This window comes from Furipterus horrens, unplaced genomic scaffold (assembly GCF_987537825.1).
Source record: "Furipterus horrens unplaced genomic scaffold, mFurHor1.1.pri manual_scaffold_1, whole genome shotgun sequence".
NCBI classification, from domain to species: Eukaryota; Metazoa; Chordata; class Mammalia; order Chiroptera; family Furipteridae; genus Furipterus; species Furipterus horrens.
The window spans coordinates 205,641,887-205,658,300 of record NW_028327171.1 but is presented as its reverse complement, the minus strand read 5'-3'; positions in this window follow the sequence as shown (position 1 = coordinate 205,658,300).

The following is a 16,414-nucleotide window of genomic DNA, read 5'->3' as shown; positions in this document are numbered from 1 at the left end:
TATAAATGCAATGAAAAAAGATATTTTTTTTCTCAGCAGTTCCAGGTTGTTGTATAGTAAATACTCTCCTATTGATTAGAAAAGTCATCAGAAGAAAAAATAGCTCCCATAATGGACTAGAGAATAACAACATTGACTCTGGAGGAATTTGGGGAGGGTGATGAGTGAGGCTTCACACTTACCTACAGGGAAAGTCAAGTTCCAATTCAAGGCTTCAACCGCTGATTGAATGAACCCATACTCTATTAGGTCCTGAGGGAGCACATTGCATCTAATGAAGGGTTTCTAAGCTGAAGACTTACTATGTAAAATAAAATCAAAGAAGACAGTTAAGTGAGGCAAGAGATCCATCAAAACACTGATGACACCAAGACAAAAAGTCCAAGTGACAAGACAATGCAAGTGACATGGGGAAAATGAATGGAGAGAAAGAAATGAGTACTGGCTGGGACCATCTGGATTGGCTCTTGGAGAAGGAACTGGAGTTGAGCAGGATAGAATACATAGAGTTTCAGTAAGTAGGAAGCAGTGAGAGAGATTTCTCTATCAAATGTTAAAGAATATGAGCCAGGATCTCTGGGGGGTATGTCTGTCACAATATTTTCTAAGGGGTATGCCAGAAAACATGAATCCAGCCAGATGTTCTATGAAAAACAGAGTCAATGGTTAAGTAAATCTTGGACAGGCTGAACTATTCAGGTCTCTTCTACAAACTCATAGCACTCATGAGCAGATTGAAGGCTCCGCAAAGCCCCACAGTAGTAGCGGTCCTACAACTAATTGTAAAATAGCAGCAGCAACTCACACTTACTGAGTTCTTACTGTGTGTCAGGCACTGTGCTAACTCCTGACATGGAGCCCTACAGGTAACATCTCTTATGTGATTTGTGATTAATACCCCAGTTGATAGCTAATAAAATCAAGGCTTAGATAATAACTAATCACCAATGTCAGGCAGCTAGAAAGTGACAGGATTTAGATTTTAAATCAAGTACTCTGACCTCAGGGTACATGTCCATACATGCCACATTATTACTGCATCCCATTAAATGTTTCTATTTAACATTTTTTATGCAAACTTTTTGAGCCATAATATATCTACCTTGTTCCTCATTGTTTCTTGCATCTTCCCTTTAAACTAATAAAACATTCTGTTGAATTCAGCTTTCTGTATGAACACTGTGTACTGAGAGGTATCCTGTCTGGTTGCTGTGTTTGGCTGTGACTTTGGTCTAGTTCTCTTCTTCGATGAAAAGCCTGCCAACCTGAATTACTTACTAAACAACACCCTGCAAATTGAAGAAATATCATGCTTAAGAAGGACCTGATTTTCACTAACAGAGCAGATTAGTAGTCAAAATTATATCATCTTCTGGCCCCTTTCACCAACTTCCTCCATCACTGACTAAGACAAAATGCAAAATAGCCCTTGATTGGTACATTTATTATGACTCTATTTCATCTTCCTGGATTAACTAAGAAAATATCTATGACATTGTCTTACCTATTTTTGGTAGATACACTATATTTCATAAAATTAAGCCATTTATAAAATCTATCTGCAGTATAAAAATAACCTTTTGTGCTGACAAAGGGGGTATGCTTTCAGAATTCCTTCCAGGAAAATGCTGACCCTTGGACAATCTAACACCAAGCTGATAATATCGAGGTCTTACAGAACAAATGCCTTGTGAATTTCAAGGAATGGAAAATCTGGTTAGGAAAAAATATATCAACACCATCCTATGGAGTATGCATTTGCATCACATATCTGCCATTAATAGTATTTCAGGAAAGGTATTTCCCCAGGAGAGGCTGGAAGTTCCAGGGCAGGGCAAAGGATGATGGAATTTCCATAATAGTTTTGTCTGTGACCCTGCCAGATAGCTGGTGAGAAGAAAACTCAGTGGCATCCATCAGAAGATGAATGTCTTCAGGGAGGCAGGTCAGGAGGGGACCCTGTTCAACTTACAGTCTGAGAGGAGATAACCCAGGTTTCCCCAGGCCTCCATATCTGCCCCAAACTCCTCTTTCCTTGTTTCTTACTCTGCGGGCTCCTTTAGTGAGGATCTTAAGGTTTCTGCCATTCCCTGAATCTCAATCTATTTGGGTAATTTAAAAAACAAACACTCGAGTCAAGCTTTGTAATTGATTTCCAATTGATGGAAGGCGCTGCCTTTCTGCATTTGCCCAGCGTGTCACTAAAAAAGACAAAAATCAGGCAGTGAATTTCTCAGGCCCTGCCAAAAGAATGATTAACTTGGTGAGCCTTCAGAGTATCTCTTTCCTGTTGACAGCTGGCTTTCTTAAACAAGTTCGTACCTGCTGAGATGGGTTGGATTTTATCTGATCTACCAGAGCTGATGTCTTTAAAAACACCCCAGACATCCCCACACTTTGATTATTTGTGAACCACCACCACATAGTTAAGTAGGTGCTCCATGAATAAATAGAAGAATTGCGGCTCTGTCCTGGGAAATTGAAATACAACTTGCTAAGTAAGCCACACTCGATTTTTCCCAGGCAAGACACGTGGTGTAATTTTTTCCTTTTGATTACATGATGTCAGCACACAGTCCACCGCCTCCTGTATCAACTGACACTTGACGGGCCTATTTCAATATATTCTGAGCCTGCACCAGCGCAGTTATTGTTTCCAAGCTTCTCGGGGCAGTCAGAAGAGTGGGAGCAAGTCTGGTTTGATTACCAGGCTGAAAAGCTTTGAGGGAGCCGGAGCTGCTCCCTTTCCATGAGCCTTCCCATCAAAGGCCTCCACATAATTGCCTTTAGAAATGTCCCGCCTTTGGGGAAAGTAACAATAGTTCTTAATGGTTTCAGAAAAGAAATATGTATTCAGTCACTGTGGATCCCAGAGAAGGAAAACTCTGACTCCAAAAAACCTCCGCTGCCTTGCGGCATACCTCTTCAGGGGAAAGGCTAAGGGAGTAAACCCCGACAGAAAATCCGGAGCCGGAGTCCCTAAGGCGGTTTGACGTTGTAGTCAACACCGGCAACTCCTGCGGCGCACCTGAAGCCAAGCTGTATTGACTCCGTCTTTCCCTTGGACCCTTCAGCTGCGAAGAGAGGGGGGGTCTGCTGCATGGGCAACAGCAGACCCTCCATATCACCCTGCCCAGGCTCTGTAGCTTCAGCTTCACTGGAGAGGACACTCCAGCGTCATCGTAAGATGTCGATTCAACACGGGAGGAGACAGATACCGTGTCACTCCCGAGTCGGACTGCACAGCCATTCTCGGCGGTGCAGATAGACTCTTAAGAAGCTACACCATCGTCTCTCGAGACGGACGGCTGCCGAAACGAAACTGTGGATCCAGAGCATAACAGTCACATACTGGCTTCCATAGATTTCATGTCTAAATACTAAATTGGGAGGGATTAATCTGTGAGAAAGAGAATGAAATTCTTGCCCAAAATTTTGAGGAGGATTTTAAGAAACATAACCATCCCAATACTATTGGATCCTCGTTAACTTTTTTATTACTATCGATGGGGAGTGTGTGTGCATGTGGATATGTGTGTATGTGTGTGTGTGTGACACTGAAAGAAGTTGAGGGTTGAAGAGACAGTACAGCAACTAAGGAAAAGAAGGATTTCTTTGTAAAGAAGTCATATTCTGAGTTAGAATGTTTTGTCTCTCTTCTTAGCAATACTGTTCCTTCTCCCCACACTATACCCATATCGGTGAGGCCCAGAACTTATAATTATTACTCAGAGATTCTGGCCTGTTTGGAAATCCCCAAAATGAACTCTTTGTAAGCAGAATCAAAATGAGGCTATCCTCTCAAATACGTCTCTACAGGAAAGTGAATGTATCCACTTTATGGTCATTTAATACCCAAAGGAATACAAAATTAGTTCTTATGAAACTGACGTCTCCTTGGGTCAGGACTTTGCTAAGGCCAAAGCAGAGTAAGTAATTTTATTCTAGAGACCAGCTGTCCAACCAGAAGGGAGAGCACAACTCTCCAGGGTGGACGTGAGTCTCGTTCACCTTCCCAAGATGCGGGAGGCATCTCTTGGGCTGGCTGAACAGCTTGCCAGTGCAACCGTTCAGAGAGCTCAAACCACCTCCAGGAACTCGCCCAGGCCATGGCCCCTAAGTACTCTTCAGTGGGAACTTCAGGGCTAGGCACATCTGAGCTTACGACCACATCCCCTCATTGTCTCTGTAATGCTGACCAAGTCAGCATCTATGAAATAAGGGGGAAGATACTCCTACGCAGCTGTGAAAACTGCATGGTATAGCCTATGACTCTCTGAAACACCATAGTTCAAACATATACCTGTTTCCACCTAGGATTAATCATGTTGGCAAAACAGAGGTTGCCTTATCAGGGGAGGCTCACCATGGAGCAACACCTGAAAATTCCAGTTAACCTTCTGTTGTCAGTAGACAGCCTTCTCCTGTTTCTGCTATCTCAGGTTCTAGAGATGACATTACCACCTGCCTCTGAAAGGTAGTCCCACCCACACAAATGGCAGCTATTCTATGGATTATCAGAGCAGCCATGACAGTCCTCATTCCTGCCCCCAATGGCATTAGCACACTCAGAGGTGATGTACCGTGATGTTAATAAGGCTTAAACTTTGGGGCCCTTTAACTGCAGTTGCCCATTGCAGTGCCTCGTAACAACTTAGAATTTATAGTATTAATGTTATTCTTTTTAAAGAGGGCCTCCCAACTAGCATACATTCTGGATCCTCAAAAATAAAGATCTTCCCTTGATCTCACTGTGATGACAGTGTCTTCATGGCTTTCCAGCTCAAGAAATGAAAGACCTGAGATCCTCAGGAATAAGTTGAGCTTCTTAGTTCCAGCCTCTAGTGTCATCTTCTACTGAAGTCGCATGCTTTACAGAGGCACCATCTCCATTCACTCTGCGATTCATCGCCCTTCTCTGCCTGCCACCCAGCCTGCAAAACCTAATTAGGAAAAAGCAAACTGGGGATTCTAAAGGTCCACATCTTACCAATAACCATGACTAAGAAGTTCATATTTTTGTCAGTGTAAGTGGTAGATAATTTTCACTTAAGTACAAATTTGAAATTTTGTCTCAGACTAAAGCAAACCCTGATAATTATACAGTTGCAAATTAGTGTATTAACAAAAAAAGGTCTAAATTATCTCCTTGCAGCATTTAATGAATTCAGCCACTTAATGAATTCCCTAACTGAATTGACTTTCCCCGTTCTGCTTTCCCCTTGCTACAGTAGAGTGTGTGTCTTTTGAAAAGAAAAGGGATTCCCATGCCATCCTTACAGAATACTATTTGTTTGCCAAAGGAAAAAACTCAGGGTGGAGGGATGGGAAGGAGAGATTAAATTGTCTTTGATCAGTGGGAATTAGTTGCGAAAGCTCAATAAAAATGAAAGCTGGGTTTGACTATTAGTATGTTTAGGACTTCAATGATGCAATCACCCAAATTTAGAATTTATAAGGTTGCCTTGTTCAGCTCCTACAGCTAAGTTCCCATGTAAATGTTTGCTCTCAGGGCAAAAAAACATGAAGCATCTGGATGGAATCTATTCTGGCTGCAGGAAGACAAAATGCCAACATTGTAGGAAAACTGTCCATCTTTAAATTAAATTCAAATCCAAGCAGCTTGCACCCTAACCAAAGTCTGTTTCTCTCCATCTTTTTAAACTACATGATTTAAATCATCTGCATGGTGAGTCCTTTTTTTCCTAGTCTTCACAATCTTTTGGAATAAATGTGGTGCTTGTTCACATGAGGAATTGATAGTTTGCTGCCATTTTCCATGGTCTGACATTTGGGAACATTTGTAATCAATAAAGGCAAACACAAGCAAACAAATTTGATAAGTGTTTTAAGGAATAGAGATAGAATATTAAAACAGAATTCAAAGGAAGTGCTCTTACCCCAAATCTAATAAGTTTGTAGCTTGCAATGTTTGATTAACTATCTGTCATGTCATCTAACCTCCTTCTGCGTATTGAGGAGAACTTTTTCTCATTTCCATTTGCCCACATTCCACACACAGCCCTGCACAATTCAGGCACCAGTGACAAATCAGTTCACTCATGTTCCGTGCATCCCATTTTGCACTTGGAAATGACAATCGGCCAGTCATCACAAAGGCATAACATAGTCCAACCCTGTCTACATGCCACCATCTTTCTTTCTTTAAGGCAATTTTCCTCCATTTCTTCACTAGTAGAAATGCCCACTTCTCCCTTTACCACATGGTTGCATGGAATGACTGATCAGAGTTACAGAGCCTGCTGTGTTGGACATCCTGTCTCAGCTCTTTCCCCAGGCCTCTCTCCATATCAGCATCTCCGTGTTCAATGTCTGACCTCGCAAAGTCATAATTAAGCAGGGCCTCTCACCTACAATCAGCTTTGCTAATGGAACTGGTTTATCCCATCTCTATATCATCACAGAAAAACTCCCAGTTGGCATTTAATGATGGATTCCAATGGAATATGATAATACTTTCAGATAAATTTTATGATGATTTTTCTAACGGGGTGCCATTGTAGTAATAGTGCCTTAACCCAAAGAAGCAATTCCAAGGTGAAAATGACAAATGGTGATGGGAAGGCAGGTACCTAGCAGGACCCCACAAGGCAGGAAATTGTTGGCACCTCTCAGGTCAAACTTCCCTGGAGGTTCCCTCTGTCTAAAATTTTCACAGAATGAAGCTCTTGAGACTACAAACATATTATACTATTACCTAATTAGAGCAAAAATTTCCAAACAGTTTTTCAAAGCGTTCAGGTTTTTCAGTGGCCAAGGATCTTGAGATTGTGAAAAACAACCTAGGAAGAGGAAGGAGATGGGGTGTTGCAGGGTGAAGCCTAACTTCGCTCCAGAAGGTCCACTTCTCCCTTACTTACAAATCGATCATATTTCATTTGGAAAGAAGTAGCCTGATAAATGACTCTATTAGCCTGCTTAGCCAGGCTAATGAAATTCATGAAGAATAATGAGAGAAAAACCAAATTCCTCTCTCTCTCTGGTCCATATAGTCCCTCTGATTACAACTATTTTGCACTGATTCCAGAAGTGATCTTATACTAGAGAGCCAGTATTCCTTCTCAAAGATAAGAGGGGAAGGGCTTTGGAAACTCCTTATATGCAAGAGAACTGTGTACCCTTGTGGTTCCAGCTGAAGGTGCAAATAGCTATATTTTTTAGCTAAGGATAGGAAAATCAGACACATAGACCAATTAAAACACCTAACATCAAAAATGTAATCATGATAGATATAGAATGATCCTGGTCATCACAGGATACAAGCTAAGCTCAGGAAAGCAAAAGCAGCATATTATGATCATTCTTTTTAAATAATCCTGGTAGAGGTCCTGTGAAATTATTGTTGTCCCATGATATTCAGAAAGGTGACAACGGCTTTCTCTAATGCTCATACAGAGTGAAATCTATGCATAATTACTTAGACTGTCTGTTCCTATATTTATCCCCAGGTTACTTATGATGGAAGCTAAATATAGAAACTAAAGAAGAAAGAAAGTCATTTGATAATATTGGTGTCTAAAGTCCCTGGGCCAGATATCATCATTGAAATTAAAAATAACCTTAAGTTACATGATCCATATTAAAAATACTACACACGCTATTTTCTCACTTCTGAAACTTGGAAGCATGGCGATAATGTGGATCAGGATAAAACTATGCTAGCTGGCTCTCTGCTAGAGAGCATTTGTTCCACTCCCATTTGTGTGGGTGAAACACACTTGAACATGTTTCTTCGTACATTCCACCTACTTGCCATCCTTGCCTCCTTCTTCAGGGAACAGTCTTCTAGGACATAATTCCTAATGTGATGAAAATGCAGGCTTGGGTAGGTGCATTATTTCCTAGTATTAGACAACAATTGAAGAAAAATGGAGACAATGTTTTATAGAAGCTGCAGCATCTCCAAACAGCAAATAAAATATGGTAAATCACTATTGAGCTGGCTTGCAAACAATAACAAAAACAGAAACCAAAAGCCTTTTTTGCAGCTTTTGCCTTATTTTTTGAGAAAGAGACAAATGACAAGTAAAGAAGCTGTCATCAGGGACGCACTCAATGCCCAGAGAATGCCGCAGCTCTACAGAGAGCAGGACCCCATCTTCTGAGTCATCTTGGTTTCTTATTATTTTGGAATGAGTCTATGTTCAGAGTTCCGGATCTTGGGTTCTTCTGAATCTCAGAGTCAACATATGTAGAACAATTTTAGAGTTTATTTTTTAAGTCTTTGAAATTTGAAAGTCCACATAGGTAACTATAACCTTCCAATACATATACGAAGGTCTGCCCAGAATGTATCCAGCCATGTAATATGAAAGAGAGAGACATTTATTGAAGAAGGTACAAGAAATATTGTACATAGAACAATGACACCTCAGTTCCCTTCAAAGTAGGCACCGTGGGACCTCACACAGTTCTCCCAGTGTCTCTTCCACATTTCAAACACTGCAAAATTCTTTGTTGGAACTGTCATCAGGGGCCCCATCATATTTTACTGAATCTCATTGGTGGTCTTTCTTTTCAAAGGTGATTTTAGTTTTGGAAAAAGCCAGAAGTCTCAGGGCGCCAAATCTGGGCTGTAGGGGGGCTGAGTCACCTGGATGATTTGATGTTTCACCCAAATACTGCAGAGATGTGATTCACAAGTATGCACATTGTTGTGAGGAAGCTGCCAATCATTAGTTACCCATAGCTGAGGCCTTCTGAATAATCTGAATAGTTTCTGTGGAGACATGTCCAAGCTTAGCACCAAATTTGAAGCAGATTTATTACTCTACTTGCTCAGTCATTTTGAATGCGATGGCCACACAGTACACATGGCTCACTCATCAGCATCTACCACCCCCACTGACTAGTACAGTGATGTCATCATTGTTCACACATGCACGTTCCAGTCCACTCTCCCCGGCTTCCAGGTTACAGTAATGTCACATAAGCCATTCTCATTATATTAACAAAGGCTAGACTTTTTCCAGACAGACCTCATGTGTTGCTCTCTGTCCTGAATTATATCATCAACTGAGGGCTGAGTTCTCTCCTACAGAAAAATCTGCCTCCTGGTGCTGGGAGCATGGGGAGGTAGGTGCTAGAAACCCCTCTTTCTGGTACAAACACCCAGTGATAGAAAAATCTAGGTTAGTGGGGAGGGAACAGATGCTGGTCAAGCCCTGAGTACTTTGGGACCAGGTCCCATCAGGAGCCCCTCACTCTCCCTTCTCTGGAGTTCCCTCCCAGCAGATGAGGTTCTTTGATAGTTATTCAACTTTTATTTTTGATTATTTGGGTTTCCTATTCTTTAAAATTATATTCTTCTTTCTTTATAATTATATGAAGGGATTTTCCTAAAAATAACATATTTTAACTTAATTTGGAATGACATTTTATGTCACAGCTTTTCTTCACTTCATCCAGTTTTTTCCTTTTATTAAATGGGATTAGTCACTCACACTCACTTAGAATAGAAGCAATTAACATGAGTATACTTCCAAAAGCTTCTTTCAAACACATTTAAAAGTTTCTTTTACTAGCCATCATGGGCCGCCTTCCCTGGAAAGCAGACTCCAAGGTTTGCATCAGGAGGTTTATGGGGCAGTGCACTGAGGAACAGCACTGGCGAGAAGTGGGGGAGGTCGGGCCCAGCAGAGGGGAAAGTAAACTGGAATCCAGCTGCAGGAGAGACCCCAGCCAGTCCTATGAGGAGCTCTGGCACTAGAATGGCCTTCAGAATCATTCCTGGTTTTTGTACCTCCATCCGCATGTCAACCAGTTAACATAGCAGGCTGCCTCCATAGAGGGAATGTGACCCTGGACAGAGACTTCCCTCAAGTGGAGGACACTCCTTGAAGGGGGACTCAGCTGTAGCCCATCAGTGGCTAATATTTCCACCAGTTATGATATTACATTCTATTCTTTGCAAGCTATTGCCTGTTACAGAGAGCTCTTTCCATCGGAAAATGGCTGTGCCCAGATGGCGCTGGTCTCTTTTTCCTAGAGAAACTTGCAAGAGGAAGGTTAACGGTACAAATTAAAAGCCACACCACTGTCACTGGTTTTAAAACTGCAACTGGTACTCCTTTCTCCTGTTCCAGATCCCTGTTATCCTTGATTATTACCTGTTTTGGTCTTGGTAACTTTGGTGGGATAAACAAGATTTTAATCCTTGAGGGGACTGAGCTCCTGTTCACATGCCCTTCTCATGCCTGGGCACTTGTCCAAGTACTATCAAAATGGGTAAGAGTGTGACAAGTCATGCCCCAGTGGGCCAACAAGTGCCAAACAATTTTTTCTCTGCCCTCACTGTATTCCTTGCCTGTTGGTCTTTTGGCACAAGGAACTTGAAGTGACTGATGGGCAGTCAGAGTATAAAGCTTAATGAGACCCTCCCCACACAGTGGGTGGTGGTTCTGCTATGAGTTGGACTTCTGATAACTTACATTTCTCACACCAAGCATTGCTTACTCTTTTTCCTTTTGCATAGACCTTAAGAAAGCAAAGAACAGAAGTGAACAACATCAACATTTGTTTCCACTTTTAGGAAGTTCGAGATTTCTGAGTTTCTTTGGAGCATTCAACAGTTTTCCTTTGTTCCCAAGACAGGACACTATTCCCTAATTCTTCCTGGAATTAGCAAACAGCCCCTAAAACTGTTCTCCAAAGTTGTTTCAGAGTAAAGTCACTTCTTCTTCCAACGCTTGACAGCATCCTAAATTCTTCAACATTCCACAACTTCATTAGACAGGAGAATATATTAAAATCAAGTTGTGGTCAAGGAATCCTAGTCCTCTAGTCCTTGACCCAGTTGCATTATGTTTAGGTCATCCAGTTTACCTGTAGTAACAGAATGTGAAGTCTGCTTCAATATCTCAATTCTTCTAAAGGGTTAGAATTTATTGACTATATTTCAGCAGGGAAAAAGAACCACAAATACTTGCAATAGATTGTTAAACCCTAAAAGCAGGGTCAGTTTTGTAATTTAGGTAGAAACAATAAACAATACATAATTTTTGTTTTAATATTCTAAAAGATCATCAATTCTAATATTATAAAAATTATGCCATTATGTTTTTGTGCTCTTAATAACATAGTTAATAGAAAAAAATGTTTCATTTCAGCTCTTTTAGAGGCTGTAGCAAAATACAAAATGTGTCTCACAAGTATGTGTGAAACCATTTGATCTACAAATTGTCAGACAAAATGTTTTACCATGTCTATTACTATTTGAAGCAGAAAGTATTTTTAAAACAGTTTTGTTTAAAACTTGTGTTCTTGCTTAAGAAATAGTACAAACATAAATATGAAATAAAACTTCACTGAGTACAGTAGAATGGACTGATTTATTTGTTTCTTCATCAATCATTTAAAAAACAGCAACACTGTGCCAGGCATTGAGTAAAAAAACATGCCAGTAAATTATTTGCTCACTTCCAGAAGTTCACGTTTGATTACACAAGGCACTGCTAATAGGCATTAACACTTTTAGTTATGAACCTCTTGAGAAGGACCAAAGAGAGTGAATAGTATTACTATATTTTAGATTTTTTTTTATTTAAGTTTCCATCTGATTCTCACTACAGTCTTATGAAATAGGTATTATTATTGTTATTTGGTTAATCTGAGATCGCTTAGCTTGTAAGTGGCTTAAACCCAACTCTATTTCCCAAGTCTCTGCTCTTTATACAATAATGCCAGGAGTAGGCAAACTGTCTGATCCATGGGCCAAATCTGGTCTGCTTCCCAGTTTTATAAATAAAGTTTTATTAGTGCACAGTCATTCCCATTTGCTGTCATGGTGTCCATGGTTGTTCTCACTTTACAATAGCAAAGTTGCACAGCTATAGCAAAGACAGTATCACCCATGAAACTCAAAATATTTATGACCTGCCTCTTTACAGAAAATGTTTGCTAACTTGTGTACCCTCCTATATCACAGTGATTCTCAATCGAGAGCCACTTTGTCCCCCAGAGGACATTTGGCCATGTCTGGAGACGCTTTGCTTGCCTTGCCTTGGGGTTGCTACTGGCATTCTGGGGGGCGGAGGCCACAGATGCTAAACATCCTGCAATGCACAAAACAACCTCCCACAACAAAGAATTAATCACTCACCCCAAAATGACAGTAGTGCTGAGGTTGAGAAACACGGCCATTCCAAAGCCTTTATCTAATGAAATTTGCATAATCCCATTATATAACTTCATGAAATGTGTAACTTTAATTCTGTGAGACTGGCTAAATATTTGGCATTTTTATACATGTCTTACCAGTGAGTTGAACATTGACTAGAATTTTCAAAATATGTATTTCTTCCAAAAGCTAATTTGCAGGCTATATGTTTTATATTATTATATCATGGAAATACAATCCATAAAATTGACCATTTAAAGACTTGTGCATAAAGATAGCTCATTAAATGTAATCATCTATTTTTACATACTCTCAAAAGCCAACTAAAATAACAATAGAGTTTTTTTGTCATTATAATCCTATAAGAATAGGATTGATGGCAGAGAAGATCATGCCAATGACAGCAGACCTAAGAAACTGAATCCTAGGAAAGCTGAGAACCAACCAGATTTTCACCCAAGATTTATCCATAGCCTTGGGAATTGTCAAAACAAACTCCTCTGGAAGGACTACTGAAGTTAATGCTAACAGTACAGAGGATTGGTTGAAAGTCTGTTAAAGGATCAGAGGCTCAGATCCCATCCCTCTCTCTATGCAAATGAGTCACTCTTTCTCTCCCACCCTGCGGAGACATAAAAGCACAGGTTTTTAGAGTGGGACGTATCAGACTGTTATCAAGTGGGAAAATCCGAACTGAAAATACAAGAGTTAAGGGAACCAATGCATAAAAAGAATTGTGTGACTTATATAAAGATTGCTTCATGGTGAACCTATAGCAAGCTTCTTTAGTTAAAAAAAAAAGAAAACAAAACCTTAAAGTCTAACTCTCAATTACTACATCCTGTTGTTACTATTTATTTACAACTGTTCTAAAAGAAAATACTGTATAGTGAATTACTAGGTTCCTCTCTAAAACTACTTTAAAAGCAACATGGTTCAGATTTTGAGAACACAAATGAAATTATGTGCAATATTGCCATATATGATTGTATTACAGTTAAATTTTTAGAAAAAAATGTCTTTAAGGAGGTGTAATAATAACTGTTTCTTATATATTTGTCCCGCTGAGCTTCAAATGTAAGTTTTAACAAAATATTCTATATTTTTCCATGTACTTAAAAACATAATGTAGGTTCAGCAGCAAAGCAATGGGAACAAGTATGGGTCGCAACACATTGCCATTTTTTCTTCACAGCCATCAAAATGAGAAGATTTCTCTTATCGAAGGTTATTTCAACTTAATTAAGACACTGGAAAACAGATCAGTTTTAATCAAAATTTTTAAACTTTAACTCTGCAAAAAATGCTATTAAGATGATTAAAAGACAACTCACAAGACAAGTGAGGTAATATTTGCAAAACACATAGCTGATAAAAGACTATTATCCGAAATATGCAAAGAATTGTTAAAACTGAACAACCTGATTTTAAAAAATGAGCAAACGATCTGAACAGACATTTCCCCAAAGAAAATATAAATATGACAAGTAAACATATGAAAAGACATTCAACATTATATGTCATTAGGGAACTGCAAACTAAAATCATAAGATGTCACTAAACACATATTAGAATGTCCACAACCCAAGAAACTAACAATATCAAATGCCGACAAGAATGTGGAGCAACGGGGACTGTCATTCGTTGTCAGTGGGAACACAAAACGGTACAGCCATTTTGAAAGAAAGTCTGGCAGTTACTGCAGAGCTCAAATAGCGTCAGCCACCAAATTTTTAGATATTGCCCAACTGAACCGAAAACAGGTGCACACAAACAGCTGCACATGAGGAAATACAGCAAATAGCTTTAGCCAAAATTACCCAGAACCTGTGGCAACCAAGATGTCCTTTAATAGGTGAATAGATAAACTGTGGTACATTCTTACAAGAGAATACTATTTAGCAATAAAAAAAAATGAAAAAAATGAGCTATTAAGACATAAAAAGATGGGGGGGGCCTTAAATACATATTGCTAGATGAATGAAACTAGCCTTAAAAGGCTACATATTATATGATTCCAACCATGTGACATCTGGAAAAGGCGAAACAGTAGGGACAGTAAAAACAACAGTGGTTGTCATATGTTTGGGGAGCAGGGGGTGAAGGGACAAGCAGGTAGAGCACAGTTCATTGTTATGACAGAGAAACTACTCTGCATGATACTGTAAGGTGGATATGTTACATTATGCTTGGTTAATAAACAGTTAATAACACATCAATAGTGACTCATTAATTGTAGCATTAATGCAAGATGTTAATAATAGAAGAATGAGAAGAGGAGGAGTTACGGAAGTTCTCCATACTATCTGCTCAATTCTTCCGTAAATCTGAAACTGTTCTAAAAAATAAATTCTATTATTTTTTAAAAACAATAGGAACTGAAAAAATGATCCAGTTAAGAAAAAGCTATTTTTAGCTCCAGCACAACTCCAAGTTAAGCCCTTACTGTAAAATGAAATTTGTCTTAACAATAGTTTGAACTAACTCATGCAAGCCCACCTTAAAAGTGCCCACCTGTCACAAAATGACTTAGAGGACACAGTGAAGGTCTTAGACTACTGGGTCCATTGCCAAATGTGAGTCCTAGTTATGTGCTGGTAACCATACTATACTAGTTTTCTATGATTGTGTAGCAAATCACCAACAAATTAGTGAGTGAAAACTGTACACATTTATTGTGTTACAATTTCTGTGGGTCAGGAATCCAGACACAGCAGAGGTAAGTCCTCTGCTCAGGGTAACACAGGCTACAGTCAAGATCTCGACTGGCTTACATTTCACCTGGAAGTTTAGCAGAGTAAGGATCTGCTTCCAAGATCATTTAGGTTTCTGCCAATTAAATTTCCTTGTGAGGTATGACTGAGGCCTTTTGCTGACTGCTGGCTGATGGCCACCCTCAGGTCCCAGATGGACCCCCACAGTTTCTTTGCCAAGTGGCTTCCTCAACATGGCCAGCCAGGAGAATCTGTCTGCACTCAGCTGAGAGGATGCAAGGAAGCACAGAGTAATCACAGAGCGATAATCCATCACCATCATCATATCCCATTGGTTAGAACAAGTCACAGGTCCTTCACACACTCAGGAAAGGGGATTGCACAAAACGCGTAGACACCAGAAGGTGAGCTCGCTGGAAGTCACTTAGGGTCTGCTGCACGTTCCGACTGGGGGACAGGAAGAACAAACACAGCAACCAGAACAAAAGACACTAAACTCATAGCCTCATAGAGAAACTTCACATCTATGAAAAACAGCATTCGGTCCACTGGCTAAAGTTGTGACTAATGTCTGTGTGGGCCCTCTGGTTTTGCTAAAACATAATGGACATGCAAAATAAGCAGGTGTTTGCACTTCCAAGCCAAGGCTTGCTGTTTTTATTCTTTTTTAAAAGAATTATAATAACATCGAACATATATGCATCACCTATTATGTGTCAAACATACTTTTATAACTTAGTCATGGCTTCAAAAAATGTTTTGTTAGGACAATTTTACAAAACTGAATGGAAATACAGAGAAGTTTTAGGACAACTAAGTGACAGTCAGAATTCAAACTAGGGAGTCCACCCTGCCTCTTACTATTTATAGATGATGTGAAATAGTAAAGGATGAAAGAAATTCTGTGAAAGGTCAAAAAATGTGAAAAGAATAAAAAGTTATCATAAAATTGTTCTATCACATCTAAGCCCACTCTCCCCAGTACGACTCTTTACCATCTGGTTCATTCACAGATTTTAATGAATGTTACTAGATCAAATTTTAGAGCGCCATAGTCCATCTGTTATAACTGGGGCTGTGGAAATATAACTTTTGCATTCTGCTAGTCAATAACCGAGACTTATTGTTCAATTCCTATCTTTAATATACAAGTCATAATCATTGATGTCTCCATGATGACAAATCAAATTTTAAGAAGAGACACTGGCCATGCACACACAGATATGTATACAGTGAGTTTCTGACATGTGAATTTACTAAGTGTGTGGCACTGTGAGGCCTTGAACCAAATGTAGATGTGTTGGGGGGTGGGGAGTAAAAATGAAGATGGATTCTTTCTGCCCCCAAGGAGTTTATAATCCAGTTGGAGAGGCAGGTGTATAACAAATATAACAAAAGACAGCACGAAGTACGTGCTACTAGTAGAGGAATAAGCAATATGGTATGGGACCACAGAGGAAGCAGGGGTGGGTATTTCAGAATAAGTCAGATGTCAGACTTGCTCTCCAGCCTGCCCTCACTGCAGCCTTCTCTGTGAGGTGAAGATGGCAGCCTAGAGGAC